At 40.8% G+C, this 17438-nt stretch overlaps 1 pseudogene; it reads right to left on the bottom strand.

Moving 5' to 3' along the window:
• Positions 1–2385: 2385 nt before the first annotated feature.
• Positions 2386–15158, bottom strand: LOC141756524 (NLR family CARD domain-containing protein 3-like; annotated as a pseudogene).
• Positions 15159–17438: the final 2280 nt, after the last annotated feature.

Here is a 17438-nt window from a genome sequence, read left to right as displayed (position 1 = left end):
ATAGTAATACTACAGTAATAGTAGATAGTAATACTACAGTAATAGTAGATAGTTATACTACAGTAATAGTAGATAGTAATACTACAGTAATAGTAGATAGTAATACTACAGTAATATTAGATAGTAATACTACAGTAATAGTAGATAGTAATACTACAGTAATAATAGATAGTAATACTACAGTAATAGTAGTTAGTAATACTACAGTAATAATAGTTAGTAATACTACAGTAATAGTAGAGCATCTTTTAATAATCATCTTAGTAATATTGTTTAAAATATGCTTTTAATAACTTTAACTACGTGAAGCTGGTAATACTTGTGTACTTTAACTGTAATACTTATCTGTACATTATCCCGCTTATTACACGGCTACTTACTTAAGAAATCAATAATTTGACACAAAAACGGTCCACCAAAGTCCAACATCAGAACTGTGCCCATAGCAACGGTCTGTTAAACATAGCAACGGTCTGTTATACATACTAACGGTCTGTTATACATAGCTTTGGTCTGTTCTACATAGCAACTGTCTGTTCTACATAGCAACAGTCTGTTATACGTAGCAGCGGTCTGTGATACATAGCAACGGTCTGTTATACATAGCAACGGTCTGCTATACATAGCAACGGTCTGTTATACATACTAACGGTCTGTTATACATAGCTTTGGTCTGTTCTACATAGCAACTGTCTGTTCTACATAGCAACAGTCTGTTATACGTAGCAGCGGTCTGTGATACATAGCAACGGTCTGTTAAACATAGCAACGGTCTGTTATACATAGCAACGGTCTGCTATACATAGCAACGGTCTGTTATACATACTAACGGTCTGTTATACATAGCTTTGGTCTGTTCTACATAGCAACTGTCTGTTCTACATAGCAACAGTCTGTTATACGTAGCAGCGGTCTGTGATACATAGCAACGGTCTGTTATACATAGCAACGGTCTGTTATACGTAGCAACGGTCTGTTATACATAGCAAACAGTAAATACACCATTTAAAAACAGTCACCAGAGTCAGACAAGGTCCATGAACCATTTTTTATTTCAATGTTCAAGAATACTCTTAACCACCCGCAGGGATAGGCATTGGGGTCAGGTGCAATGTGAGCCAAGCGGCAGGCAAAGGCGGGGACTTCGGCGTGCTGACCCCCAGCATCGCAGACTGGCTCTTGGTACGTGGAACTTCTCCTCCACCACCATACAGATCAGTAACATTTAAAAAATAACTTGCAGTACGTTTATTTTAGATGTACAAATAATGGTAGGCTCATGTTAAATTTGTTTACTATATCAATATTTACAATGATGCACAAAGCTTGATGAAAATGAATTTAAATGTATTAAAAATATAGAAATTTAAAAAAAGCAAAATGTATAAAATGAACATTATTGTAATGTTGCAGTAAGGACATTTAGTGATGAAAACCATAAAGAATAAACATGTTACAGATTAAAATCCTGACGACTAGATGCAACTTTGTGTACCTGTTCATGTATTACATACAAAATTCATATTTTTTTGTAAAGTTGCAGAAACACCCAGATATAGTAATATTATCAATTTAAGTTGTTTGTGTGTGATAGTGCACATGATGAAACCGCAGCGAGCCAAAACGTCAAAGTAGAAAACGGCGGAGCGTCGGCGTGGATACGACCTGCACCCTCACATGTTAAATCCAAAGTGGTAAACACTACACATCCAGTAAAGTACGGAAACACTTTTGGTTTCACACATTGCAGGAAAAGCAGAGCTAGACATCACGGCTAAAGCTGCATGCTCACTCTGTCACGGACAGGAAACGTTATCGTATGAATCTGTTATTGTGTGGTGGCTGTTTTGGTCAAATCGTTGCTCTCCACACACTACAGGAACAAAACTGTTAAATTTAACAGAACATGTCGTTATGTGTGGGTTCTCTCACATTTTCAAAATCTGTTAAGATTTGAAAAATCTTTTAGTGTGGGCCAGTCTTAACAGAAGTATACTACTAGCACTCTTGAATAAACTTCTTTTTCATCAGGGCTCCTACAGAGAACACAGAGACACTGAAGAATGTGTTATGTATCCAGAAAAAAGAGCTACTGCAAACGCAGGATAAAGAGGTTTAGTGAACGTGGTGTTGAAGGTGTGGAGGTGGATCAGTGTGTCAGAGGAGACTCTGTAGAAGGACAGAGTGCCAGCAGGATAGTCCACATACACTGCTACTCTACCAGAGGAGAAAGAGGAAGAGGAGGAAGAGGAGGGGATGTCTGTTTCTATATCATTGTGCCAAACAGAGTAATCATCCTCAAAACAGTCCAGACTCCAGGACTGATCATTACTTCCATACGAGAGGTCATCATCTTCTCCGTAGTGGCCTCCTCTGTAAGTCACTGCTACATCAACCTTTCCTCTCCACTCCACCTCCCAGTAACAGCGACCAGTCAGACCATCTCTACACAGCATCTGAGCACCGTAGTGATATTCCTTAGAATCACTGGGCAGCATCTTTCTGTCCAGTGTCAACGTCTAGTTGTCGTCAGACAGTAAGAGCTTTGTGAGCTGGTCCACTTTGCCTTTACGTAAACCTGAAAGACAAAAAGACACAATAAGGCAGCAGTTTATCAGCTAATACAACTGTTGGGTTTTGTTTATTTATTAATATGTTAATAATTTCTATGAAGTTATAGATTGCTATTTAAACACTATAAAAATATTGGTAACACTTCATTTTACAGGTCCGCAAATTTCATAGTAATTAGGTGATAATTAGCAAGTAACCTGTTTGAAATTTCTTTGGAATTACTGCCAAATTACCCCAATATTTACCTCAACATGTATCTAAAATTACTTTATTATAAACATTATTTAATAATATATGCTATAATAGCATATAATGGTTAAAATAGGGCCTTTAGGCTTGAGAAGCGGCTGTGCGCTGCTCTTCATCGGAGGTGGAAAACTAATAGAAGACACTTCTGATCAGACACAAATCTCACCATTGTGACTTATTGTCTACACAGATGTAACCTGGTAGCTGATGTCATGATTCAGGGAGGTTTTTAAGACATTTCAATTAAGTTATTTGCTAATTATTATCTATTTATCAGCAGACATGGAAATAAAGCACATCAATTAACTTTGTATGCTTTTCATGGAAATGTATTAAATAAGTTACCAGCTATTGGGAATATAATAATTAAATAATGTTTATAATAAAGTAATTTTTTGATACATTTTGAGGTAAATATTGGGGTAATTTGGCAGTAATTCCAAAGAAATTTTAAATAGGTTACTTGCTAATTATCACCTAATTATCATGAATTTAGCGGACCTGTAAAATGAAGTGTTACCAAAATATTGTATAGCCTATGAAGATTATAAACATTTTGTTTTTAAAGTTTAAAGCACTTTGTGCTTACCAAGTGCAATATACGTAAATACAATTATATTAATATGCTCAAATCAAATCATAACACTAGCTCTAAAAGTGAGCCCGCTACAACCTCCTGCGTTAAAGAAATTAGTGGCATTAAAACAAATTTGGAACAAAATGTTGCAGAAAACTGATTTTATGAGTCTTGATGATTTCCAAGGAGTGTTCAAGCTGATTAGATCAGATGTTTTTAAAGGTCATTTTTAAAGAAAAAATTTAAAACCAAATAAAAGGAGCATGGTCACTTCAGGGTCAAACTTCACCCCCTTGACTTCGTGATAGAATGACAACCGGCATATAAAAAGTCTGCCACGGCCCTCAGGGGCCAAATTTGCAGCGCCCCGTTATCTATATCTTTTCATAACATATAAACCTACGTCTGTGACAAATTTGTTGCTTTTATCTCAAAACGCACAATTGTTATGCTTAACTGCCCCGCTACTTAGCCAAATGTACGTATACTTTTCTGTATACTTTTCAGTATAAGCCAAGTATACTTGGACTTTTCTGTATACTTGTCGGTATAAGCTGAGGATACTTAAGTATAATTTTGTTAAGTGTATCTCTGATAAGTACATAAAAAGTAAACTGAAAGCATAATTTCTTATTTTACGTTTAACAAGTATACTACTAGCACACTTGAATAAACTTCTTTTTTGTCAGGACTCCTACAGAGAACACAGAGACACTGAAGGATATGTTATGTCTCCAGGAAGAAGAGCTAAAGCAAACGCAGGATAAAGAGGTTCAGTGAACGTGGTGTTGAAGGTGTGGAGGTGAATCAGTGTGTGAGAGGAGACTATGTAGAAGGACAGAGTGCCAGCAGGATAGTCGACATACACTGCTACTCTATCAGAGGAAGAGGAGGAGCAGGAGGAAGAGGAGGAAGAGGAGGGGAAGTGTGTTTCTCTATCATTGTGACAAACAGAGTAATGAAGCTCTGAACAAATCAGACTCCAGGACTCATCATTCCTTCCATACCAGCTGTAAACACCTCCTCTGAAGTGGCCTCCTCTGTAAGTCACTGCTACATTAACCTTTCCTTTCCACTCCACCTCCCAGTAACAGCGACCAGTCAGACCATCTCTACACAGCATCTGAGGCCCAGTAGTCATATTTCTTACTATGACTGGGCGTCCTCCTTCTCTTCCGTATCATCGCCTTCCAGTTGTCAGACAGTGAGGAGTATCTCATTGTGTCGCGGTTCAGTGTGAGTTCAATGAAATCTAAAAGACAAAAAGACACAATAAGGCAGCAGTTTATCAGCTAATACAACTGTTGGGTTTTGTTTGTTTATTAATATGTTAATAATTTCTATGAAGTTATAGATTGTTATTTAAACACTTTAAAAATATTTGGTAACACTTCATTTTACAGGTCTGCAAATTTCATAGTAATTAGGTGATAATTAATAAAGTAACCTGTTTGAAATTACCCCAATATTTACCTCAAAGTTTATTGAAAATTACTTTATTATAAACATTATTTAATAATTAAATGCTAAAATAGCATATAATGGTTAAAATAGGGCCTTTAGGCTTGAGAAGCGGCTGTGCGCTGCTCTTCATCGGAGGTGGAAAACTAATAGAAGACCCTTCTGATCAGACACAAATCTCACCATTGTGACTTATTGTCTACACAGATGTAACCTGGTAGCTGATGTCATGATTCAGGGAGGTTTTTAAGACATTTCAATTAAGTTATTTGCTAATTATTATCTATTCATCAGCAGACATGGAAATAAAGCACATCAATTAACTTTGTATTCTTTTCCTGGAAATGTATTAAATAAATTACCAGCTATTGGGAATATAATAATTAAATAATGTTTATAATAAAGTAATTTTTTGATAACTTTTGAGGTAAATATTGGGGTAATTTGGCAGTAATTCCAAAGAAATTTGCGGACCTGTAAAATGAAGTGTTACCTAATATTGTATAGCCTATGAAGATTATAAACATTTTTTTTTTTTTAAAACTTGGTAAGCACTTTGTGCTTAAGCTTGAAGAGTGCAATATAAATACAATTATTATTATTATTATTGTTTAGGACTGTCAGTAGATCAATATAGTTAATCATGTACCTTAAAAAATGTCCCTTAAAGGGAGATTTGTCAAGTATTTAATACTCTTATCAACATGGGAGTGGACAAATATGCTGCTTTATGCAGATGTATGTATATATTTATTATTGGAAATCAATTAACACAAAACAATGATAGATATTGTCCAGAAACCCTCACAGGTACTGCATTTAGCATAAAACAATATGCTCACATCATAACATGGTAAACTGCAGCCCAACAGGCAACAACAGCTGTCAGTGTGTCAGTGTGCTGACTTGACTATGACTTGCCCCAAACTGCATGTGATTATCATAAAGTGGGCATGTCTGTAAAGGGGAGACTCGTGGGTACCCATAGAACCCATTTACATCCACATCTGGAGGTCAGAGGTCAAGGGACCCCTTTGAAAATGGCCATGACAGTTTTTCCTCGTCAAAATTTAGTGTAAGTTTGGAGGGTTATTTGATCTCCTTCACTACAAGCTAGTATGACATGGTTGGTACCGATGGATTCATCAGGTTTATTAGTTTCATATGATACCAGTATCTTCACTCTAGCTTTTAAGAAATTAGTGGCGTTAAAACAAATTTGCCTTAAGGCGTTATTATTGTGTTAACTTTGACAGCCCTATTATTATTATTGTTATTATTATTATTGACTATTGTCTGTAGGGTTTAAATGAAGAAATATCACAAAATGGTATTAACTGACTTACACTTCCTCACACCAGGTTTTAACCTCTGCTGTCCATCATGGTCCACCCTGGAAGAACAAACACAGTCAGACCTGCACATCCAGCCCAGTCACACAGCAGCTCGTGAAATACTCATGAAATTTAATGTATTGATTCGTGTACATAGACACGAATTTAATTTTTTTTTGTGATGGTCAGAATGAAATCAATTCGTATGTAATCCATGTAATTGTGAACCAGGAAGTATAAAGAGCGGCGAATGCCGCGTAGGTAAGAGGTCGGGATGGATGGGTGGGTCAAAAAACACCAGACTTTCACCAGGAGACCGCTGTTCATCATGTCCCGTGTGAAACCAGAAGTCAACGTTGATTTATTTGTCACGTAACTTCCTACTTGTACTTAAGTTACAGCACTTCCTAAAGCTAACGGAGTAGTTTTTGTCATGTAACTTCCGTACATAAGTTACGCCACTTCCGGAGTTATGGGAAATTTTTCTATAATGAATCAAATAGATTAAATTTCATGACTATTTGACGAACTGTCGTGAGACTGTATTGAAATAGTCCAACACGTTCTCATCCCAACTCGTCACATACGGACGCTTTGTCAGACCCCTCAGCATCACTTTCGCTCGCAGTAAACACGTAATTGTAAATAAACACACCCTGGGAATAAGAACAGGCTGCATATTCTCTTTGATATAAAAACAGGAACATTTCGCTCAAGTGATTTTCCATCTAACATGACACAGTTTGTCTAAAGCTGGGCATACACTGTACGATTTTAGCCTGTTTCTGGCCCAAATTTTGAGCCGCACAATTAATTTTATTGTCGGACCAAATTTCAGCTTTGTCGGATGTCGTTTGCCGTGCAGTGTACAGGGGGGACCGAGGACCGATTAACTCCTCCTGACTGGCTGTCGGACAGTCGGATGAATTTCTGACATGTCAGAAATTTTGGTCGGCCGTCCGCAGGCTCTCACACGGTTGAAGCAGAGCCAAGAGCCGATTCCCCAACGTCAGCGCCTTTTTTCTGCTTTTCTTACAGTAATCAGAGCGTAGCTATTAAGATAACAATGTACAATAGATATAGTGAAACGTAGCTTATCTCCAATTCTCTCTGGACAAGCCATACTGTCCACGTCTTCGCAGCTACCTGCGACTTCATATACGCCGGCGCCTTAATTTTTTAGACGTTTCAGCAGACAGGATGGCACAGATGATCAAGGAAGCACGTTTCTGCCTTGTTAGCATCGTGACCCGTACAGACCTCTGCTAGCAAACAAACTTTACCTGCCTCAGAGCTTTCAAACAAATCTTTATTAACTACTGTCAACTGCCAGAACGGCCGTCAGGGGGCGACGGGACAGTACAGTGTGAGCACTCAGGTTGTGGCTGACGATCGGACAGTACAGTGTGAGCACTCAGGTCGTGGCTGACGATCGAACCATACAGTGTGAGCACATAAATCATGAGCTTTGGCTTTACATCGCAAACAATCTACTCGTACAGTGGCAGTAGGAATAGCACAACAACATGTCTAAAATCTTACAGTGCATGCTCAGCTTAACAGAGAAGCAGTGTGTTATCTTTTGTTGTACTTGAGAGTCTCCAGTCTCCAGCGTGGATCCTCCACTCCAGCAGACAGCAGCTTCACTCCTGAGTCTCCTGGATGATTGTAGCTCAGGTCCAGCTCTCTCAGATGGGAGGGGTTGGAGCTCAGCGCTGAGGCCAGAGAAGCACAGCCGTCCTTTGTGATCAGACAGCCTGACAACCTGTCAAAATGGTCAAGCACTAGTCATCAACACAAACAGATTACCCACTTAATGATCTATTTGAAGTTTCCCATCAATCGTTTGCAATACTCGAAGAAGACCCTGGTGTTCAAGGACTGAAGAACAAAGTCAGCAATAAAAAAAACTACTGTACTGTGCATCACAACATTTTGGCATGTGGCCAGAAAGAACCAGGGATGAAACTACCAACCCTACAATTAACAGACAATCTGCTCTAAAGTCATAGCTGCTTTCACATCATCAGTAAAATACTGAAGAAATGGGATACTTCAGAAAACTTCAAACTAAAGCAGTATTGAAATGGTCAGCCTTTTAACCTGTTAAGGCCTAGCCCTATCCCTCAGAGAAAAGCGCCTAAAATAACCACCCATAATTAAGCAGGACTAGTTCCTCAACAATAAGGCTTAGATGAGGCTGACCAGGACTTCCTGCCAGCGCCAACTTGAGTGTTCAAACTGTAAGTTACTAAAATCTGCTGTTTTGGGCCAAAATAACCTATGTCCGTTGGGTTTTAAATTATTGAATCCTGACCTGAGAGTTTCCAGTGTACAGTGTGGATCCTGCAGTCCAACAAAAAGTTGTATCCTGACCTGAGAGTTTCCAGTGCACAGTGTGGACTCTTCAGTCCAACACACAGCGGCTTCACTCCTGAATCCTGCAGGTCATTGTTACTCAGGTCCAGCTCTCTCAGATGGGAGGATTCGGACCGCAGAGCTGAGGCCAGAGAAGCACAGCCTGCCTCTGTGACCCGACAGTCTGACAGCCTGGAGTTAGGAAAAGGTCATGACCACAATGTTGTAGAATATCACATTAACATGATAACTACAACAGATATTACATCATCATTTACCTGACTGTAAAGCAGCATTTAAATGCTTAACTTATAACAAACAGCTGTATCCTGACCTGAGAGTTACCAGTGTACAGTGTGGACTCTCCAGTCCAACGGAAAGCGGCTTCACTCCTGAATCCTGCAGGTCATTGTTACTCAGGTCCAGCTCTCTCAGATGGGAGGATTCGGACCACAGAGCTGAGGCCAGAGAAGCACAGCCTGCCTCTGTGACCCGACAGTCTGACAGCCTGGAGTTAGGAAAAGGTCATGACCACAATGTTGTAGAATATCACATTAACATGATAACTACAACAGATATTACATCATCATTTACCTGACTGTAAAGCAGCATTTAAATGCTTAACTTATAACAAACAGCTGTATCCCGACCTGAGAGTTACCAGTGTACAGTGTGGACTCTGCAGTCCAACAGAAAGCGGCTTCACTCCTGAATCCTGCAGGTCATTGTTACTCAGGTCCAGCTCTCTCAGATGGGAGGATTCGGACCACAGAGCTGAGGCCAGAGAAGCACAGCCTGCCTCTGTGACCCGACAGTCTGACAGCCTGGAGTTAGGAAAAGGTCATGACCACAATGTTGTAGAATATCACATTAACATGATAACTACAACAGATATTACATCATCATTAACCTGACTGTAGAGCAGCATTTAACTAACAATTAAATTAATAACAAACAGCTGTATCCTGACCTGAGAGTTTCCAGTGTACAATTTGGACTCTCCAGTCCAACAGAAAGCGGCTTCACTCCTGAATCCTGCAGGTCGTTGTTACTCAAATCCAGCTCTCTCAGACTCGAGGACTGGGAGTTGAGAACTGAAGACAGAGCTTTACAGCTTTTCTCTGAGAGGTTACAGCCACTCAGCCTGAAGAGGAATACAAAATAAACACAAGGAAATGTTTTACTTGACATCTTTTGCTTTTTACACCTATTTGATATTGATTCTTCCAGTTATTCATCCACCTACAGAGCTTTGTTGGAGGCCTTGACCACTGGCAGCAGCCTCAGAAGAGCATCCTCTGAAGCAGAGTATTTCTTCAGGTCGAATACATCCAGATCTTTATCTGATGACAGTAAGATGAAGACCAGAGCTGACCACTGAGCAGGAGACAGTTCATCCGTAGAGAGACGTCCTGATCTCAGGGACTGTTGAATCTCCTCCACTAGAGAATCATCATTCAGTTCATTCAGACAGTGGAACAGATTGATGCTTTTCTCTGGAGACAGATTCTCAGTGATTTTCTTCTTGATGTACTCTACAGCTTTCTGGTTGATCTGTGAGCTACTTCCTGTCTGTGTCAGCAGACCTTGTAGGAGAGTCTGATTGGTCTCTAGTGAAAGACCCAGGAGGAAGCGGAGGAACAAGTCCAGGTGTCCGTTGCGACTCTGTAAGGCCTTGTCCACAGCACTCTGGTAGAGATGTCTTAGTTTAGGTTGCCGTCTAAATACTTTAGACCACCATGTTGCTTCTGCCATCAGATTGACACCAGAGTTGATGAATGTCAGATGGACGTGAAGAGCAGCCAGGAACTCTTGAACACTCAGATGGACGAAGCAGAACATCTTGTCCTGGTACGGTCCTCCCTCCTCTTTAAAGATCTTTGTGAACACTCCTGAGTACACTGAGGCTGCTTTGATATCGATGCCACACTCTGTCAGGTCAGATTTATAGAAGATCAGTTTGCCTTTCTGCAGCTGCTCAAAAGCCAGTTTCCCCAGAGGCTTAATCATCTTAGTGCTCTCTGGACTCCAGTTTGAATCTTTCTCAGCACCTCCATCATACTTGTCATTCGTCTTTTTAGACTGAACCACCAGGAAGCGGATGTACATCTCAGTCAGGGTCTTGGGCAGCTCTCCTCTCTTTCTGGTCTTCAACATCTTCTCCAGAACTGTAGCAATGATCCAGCAGAAGACCGGGATGTGGCACATGATGTGGAGGCTTCGTGATGTCTTGATGTGGGAGATGATTGTACTGGTCTGCTCCTCATCTTTGAATCTCGTTCTGAAGTACTCCTCCTTCTGTGGGTCGGTGAACCGTCTGACCTCTGTCACCCTGTCAACACACTCAGGAGGGATCTGATTGGCTGCTGCGGGTCGTGTAGTTATCCAGAGGCGAGCAGAGGGAAGCAGTTTCCCCCTGATGAGGTTTGTCAGCAGCACATCCACTTAGTTGGACTCTGTAACATCAGTCAGGATCTCATTGTTGAGGAAGTCCAGAGGAGGTCGACACTCATCCAGACCGTCAAAGATGAACACGGCCGGGAACTCTTCAAACCTGCAGATTCCTGCTGCTTTGGTTTCAGTAAAGAAGAGATTAACAAGTTCCACCAAGCTGTACTTCTTCTCTTTCAGCACATTCAGCTCTCTGAAAGTGAATGGAAATGTGAACTGTATGTCCTGGTTGGCTTTGTCTTCAGCCCAGTCCAGAGTGAACTTCTGTGTTAAGACTGTTTTCCCGATGCCAGCCACTCCCATTGTCATCACTGTTCTGATTGGTTTATCACTTCCAGGTGAGGCTTTAAAGATGTCTTCACATCTGATTGTTGTTTCTGGTCTGTCTGGTTGCCTGGATGCTGTTTCAATCTGTCTGACTTCATGTTCCATGTTGACCTCTCTAGTCTCTCCCATTGAGATGTAGATCTCTGTGTAGATCTGATTCAGACGTTCAGATTTTCCTGCTTTTGCGATCCCCTCAAACACATACTTGAACCTCTTTTGTAAGTTATTTTTCAGTGTTCGCTGGCACTCAGCAAGAATCTCTGAATGAATAAAACAAAGATGAAATCAATGAGGGGTTGTTACGGTGAATGTAAGTCATGAACTCGTTTTCTAACAAGTATACACATTTCTGTATTTATGGCATCTATTCAGCTCATTTGATAACTAGGTCCCCTAAAATTAATTATTATCCTTAACAACAACTGATATCTTTTGCATTCAAGTCATGACCTCCCTGGTCTCCAAAGAAACCAGAGGGTGTATGACTAAATTACAGAGGGAATTAATATTGTTATCAGTGTGTGTACATTTGAACCAGTAGAGGCAGCAGAAACAGGATTGTCTGCCTTTGTTTCACTGCTTTTCGTTCTCTGAGACACTTTCAAATCTTCTTTTTCTCTGGTGGATGTTTGTTTGGTAGCTTGTTCTGTAACCCACGGTGCAACACAAGTCATGTGTCTAACCCTGAGGGAGATACTAGCTACAAAGCTAGTGTTTGTTGACGTCTTCGTAACATGCAAGTTTGATCTTTGTTACATCCTTTTTGTAAATTCATACCATAACTTACCTGCAGGTTCTGAGATGGTTTTTGATAATTTCTCCACAAGATCATTCTGGTTCATCTTCACTAAAACGATTCTTATCACGTTAATAGTGTTAATACTGTGGGTCAGGAACATCAGATCCACTGTGTCCATCCTGTCTGCATTCTCCAGTCGACTCTTTGGGATTGCTGGGAAAGCTTCTGACTGCTGCAGGTACCACTTGAATTTTTTAAAATCTTCGTCTCCTAAATCTTCTAAAGTTCTCAAGAGGGCCTCTTTAGGTGTCTCCATCTTTCCTCTCTGCCAAGACACAACAATTCATATTTTTTTATAACCATTTAATGAAAGCACAGAATAATCAGCATGAAAAACGTCTTCTGTTCGCTGCACATATTTACTGACAATCAGCCACTTGAAGGAAAGTTATAAATTAGACAATGTGCAAGTCCTGCTTGATTGTGTAATATCCATGTGAAGATTAATTACAGGCCTGTTTTCTGAGGGAACAGGAGATTCATACAATGGCTAACATGTTGTGACTCACTTATTTCCAGTCTATTACATTCATTTTAGAGGAAAGTATAGACTAATGACTAAATGGTCGACCAATCGACCCTTTTCTATGTCAACGTCATGATTACGTCACGGTGTTAGCTGGAGGCAAAACAAAGGAAAGACTGGAGGCTAACACTAGCAGTGGGCTAAAGTTACACATCTAAAATGTCATCTTGCTGTGATGTTGGGTGCCAGAATCCAGATATCACAGACATCTGAGATGACAAACTGTGATTCGAGGCTCTAGCGAGTAAATGTTGCTAATATTTAGCCTTCTGCTAACCGCAGCCGTGAGCCGTTGGCTGCGGTTAGCAGAAGGCTAAACTATTAGCAACCTTTTCTCTCCGTCTCTGAAACGCTTCGCCTCCAAAACACCTCACCATGTTTACTAACAGAAAAGGAGTCTATTCACTCTCATGTCTGTACGGTAAGTATGTAAGTACAGCCGGTTAGCTGAGCTTAGCACAAACACTAGAAACATGAAGCAGGCTGACCTCTAGGTTGGGAACCACTGGACTAAACTAACTGTATATTAAACGTGCTCCAGCAGCTACTGATGCATCAGTATGAACTATCTAATGTCACATAGAATCAGACAAACAGCTGCATGATATTATATTTTACATTATTAAAATATCTGTGCACATATCTGGATTAAATGTCTTTAGGTGCTGGTTGTTGTTTACCTCATTATTATGTGTGCATTAGTTAATCAATATATCTGAATGTATTTCTGCTTGTATGTTACAGTGACTCACCTTCCCACCGACCGCCTCACAGGCCAGATCATTAAACTGCAGGAAGCCGGGCTCTGCTGTTTCCTTCACCGCTGCTCTCCTCTCTGCCATGGTGAGATTCTACTGAGGTTTCTACTTGGAGAGATCATCAATATATAAATTAAAAAGTTCTGGGGACAAAATTCCCCCTTGTCTGACTCCATTGCTAACCCCAAATGGGGCTGAGACACTGTTGCCCCGTTTTACCTGCACAGTCTGGTGAGCATACCAGTAAGCCAGGATTCTCACAATGTATTTGGGCACCCCTCTTTGACTCAATTTGATAAACAACTTTCTATGATTAACACGATCAAAAGCTTTAGAAGCATCAATAAAACACATAAGAACTGATGAATTTTGACCTCTATATTTGTTTACACGTTCCTTTAATGCATATTATACACAGGTCAGTGCCGTGTTTAGCTTTAAATCCAAACTGGTTGTCTGTGGAGTTAATAAACTAATTTAATCTATCCAGCAGGATTCTTTCTAAGACTTTTGACAGTATGCTGGCTAAAGCAATGGGCCTGTAGTTATCTAGACTGCCTCCTTTACCAGCCTGGTCCTTAATTACTGGAACTAACAGGACAGACAACATGGAGTCTGGTAAGACACCATGGATCATAAAACCAGTAAAACACAAAGCAAGGAGAGGAGATATCCTCGGACTGGCATATTTAAGGTGCTCAGCCGTAATATGGTCTATGCCACCTGCTTTATTAACAGACAGCGTCTTTATAGCTTGGTATACCTCATGGGACTTAATCACCTTGAATCATCACTCTCACTATTATCTGTCTTAAATAAATCCCTTTTGACACAGATGAATAACAAACTATAATGCTGTCGCCATAACTCAGCAATGTTGTCTGTTCCAGAAGTTCCATTTACAGTTCATGGCAGAGATGTTTTACTGAATAAAAAAAACAGAGATTTCAAGAATAAAGTCATAACATTACGAGAAAAATAGTAATTTCCTCCTCCACAAAGAGTCAGTTTCCCCATCAGGTCTGTGTGATTCTTTCTTCAGAATAAACGCAGTTTCTTGCACAATCTTTTCCAGGTCCTGATACTGATGATAATGTGGTGCTGATGTGCCAAAAGAGGAAGTATTTTGTTATTTGTGAAACCTAAACTAAAGAATAATTTCACAAGATGCTCCACGTTCCTCATTTTCACACAGACGGCACGCTGCTCTATTTCTCCTCTAAAATAACACTTAAATTATTACTTTATAATATTATGACTTTTTTCTCGTAATCTCAGATTTATTTGTTTCCTCATTGTGGCCCTAATACTCCGTCGTACGCTTGAGTTTTAACAGTTAAAAATAAACCTCAGTCAAGTTGATCCAAGCTGTCAGACCAGATCAGACACTTACTGTGAACTCAGATTACAATCAAACTGCTGTTGATTCTACTCCAGAAACACAAACAACATCACATGTAAATCTCTCTAAAATCATTGTGCTTCAACTCAGAGAGAAATTCTACAGAATATTTCAAAGAGATATTTTGAAACAGCCAATCAGCATCGAGAAGCAGTTAAACGGTGATACAGCAGGATGTGATCAGAGTGATCCTGATGATCAAACATTTCCAGATTCCTCTGGTTGGATTCTCACCTGTTGAACTCACCTCAGGTCAGTTTACAGACACTTTCCATCTTCATGTGTCGAGGAAACACTAGAAGAAGAAGAAGCTGCTCATCTCTTCCTCGTTGGCTGTGGTCATGAAGTCAAAGAATGTAGAGAAGGAGAATTCATGAGGACTTAGGAAAAGCCAATCCGACTGCTCTTTAACTCCGCTTGTCTGGAGAGTAGATGAGATCAGGTGGCAGCAGGGCGGTGACTAAAAGCTGCGGTTTGCAGTTTGCAGCAGCCTTCACTGAATTTACAGGAAGTCACATGTTTTAAGAGAAATGAGAAGTTGTTTCGTCTGAAGCGTCACGTGAAGCGATGTCCATTTCTGATCAAATTATTAGGCTGAATGTTTCAGGGAAAATGTAAATGATATAACTCATATCAAACCCGACATTCAGGAATTATCAGCCTCACATGTGACTGAATGGAAATGACGATAAATAATGTAAAACGTGTTTGTTGCTGACAGACAGACTCTCCGTCTCTCTCTGACTTTAATAGTATCATTAATAAAAGTTAAAGGGACTGTTTGTAAAGTGTTACACGTATAAATCATTGCGGGTCGGTCTCTCATGCGCGCTCACGTGTGGCTACGCTGTTCAGACAAGACTTCAACACAAACTACACGGAAGCACCAAAACCACGAAGTTCTATCTAGTGAAGCCCGTCTGTTAAACAGTGTTGGCCACGGTCGGAGACCGTACCTTTGGTCTCCAGGGCCGGAGTCTCTGCTGTACTCTGCTCCTCTGCTCCTCTGCCTGCCTGCCTTCACTCACACACCGCGCTCGTTCTCACTCTTTCGCTCCACTCTCACGTGCATGCGCGCACACTCCACACTGCAGAAGAGTTAGTGTAGCTCTGAGAATATCTAGTGAATGTACATTGGACGTTTGTGCAGAAATAACTGCTGCAGCTCCTCCAGACCAACAGAGGTTTCCCGTGTCTTGTGAAGTGACGGGGCTCCGCAGAGAGAAACTGTATCGTCTCCGACCAAAACTCCGGTGTCTCCCCCGTTCCCTCCGGCCGTGGTCGGGAGGCTGAAGCAGGAAAAGCCAACACTAGGATCAGCATTGATTCATGGAGAGACCTTCGTCTGGTCAGCTAACATTACTGCCAAGCAGCTGAAATATAGAGTAATACTGTAGTTTTAGCTGACGTGTGTCGCCTCACTGTTTTGAGCGATGCTCGTTCATGTCTCTGTAGAGCGAGCACAAGCGTGAGAAACAGGACGCTGACTTTCGTTGACTTAACGGCCACAGGTGTTGCTGTTAACAAGCACTTTCTGATTCTTACAAACAGTCCCTTTAAATCTTAGAATTACACAGAAAGTTGTGACTTTCTACAACACGTGGTGTTTGCTGTCAAAACTAAGAGCCAATCAGCTCTTTGATCAGGAGACAGCCAGGTGTTTTCCATATAAGGCTCGTTGGAGATGAACTGGCCTCGCAGCAGCAGCAGGGGGGCGGTGACGTAAAGCTGCGGTCAAGTCGGACAGTTTGCAGCAGCCTTCACTGAATTTACAGGAAGTTAAACCAAATAATGCAGCAAAGTCAAAAATAGATTTCTGGTTAGTTTCTAACCTTTTTCGCTGACTGCTGTATATCAGCAGCTCCTCTCACAGATCACTCTGTTATTAAGTTGAGAATACAAAAATAAAATTAAATATAATTCAGTTTCCAGATCATGTGATGATTTATTTATATTTGTTTGTAAAGATATGTTGAAATGTGCGTGTATCTGGCATTGAGTTCTATCCTTTATTATTTTTATGCGCGCCTTGTAAAGCACAATATAATGAGCACTCGTTTTAATAAGTGGTATAAGCAGTTTTGTGCTTTTCAAAGCACAAACCCCCACAAGTCAGCCGGCCCAGACGCTGTCTCACCTGCAACCCTGAAACACTGTGCAGACCAGTTGTCTCCAGTGTTTACAGGGATCTTCAACTCATCACTGGAAACCTGCAGGGTGCCAGCCTGCTTCAAAGCCTCCAACATCATCCCGGTCCCCAAAAAGCCAAGGATCACAGGTCTTCAGGATTACAGACCCGTCGCTCTGACCTCTGTGATAATGAAGACTTATGAACGCCTTGTGCTCCACCACCTAAAGACAATCACCAACCCCCTGCTGGACCCACTGCAGTTCACCTACAGAGCCAACAGGTCTGTAGACGACGCAGTAAACATAGCCCCTTCACTACATTCTCCAGCACCTGGACTCCCCTGGCTCCTATGCCAGGATCCTGTTTGTGGACTTCAGCTCCGCATTCAACACCATCAGCCCAGCTCTGCTACAGGACAAGCTTTCCCTGCTGAGACCACAGTCTGTCCTTGTTTTGTGTCAATTGATTTACAATAATAGATATATACATAT

The sequence above is a fragment of the Sebastes fasciatus genome, chromosome 18 (genome assembly GCF_043250625.1).
Source record: "Sebastes fasciatus isolate fSebFas1 chromosome 18, fSebFas1.pri, whole genome shotgun sequence".
Classification (NCBI taxonomy): Eukaryota; Metazoa; Chordata; class Actinopteri; order Perciformes; family Sebastidae; genus Sebastes; species Sebastes fasciatus.
The sequence above is the reverse complement of the archived record's forward strand: the minus strand, read 5'-3'. Positions and strand labels throughout refer to the sequence as shown.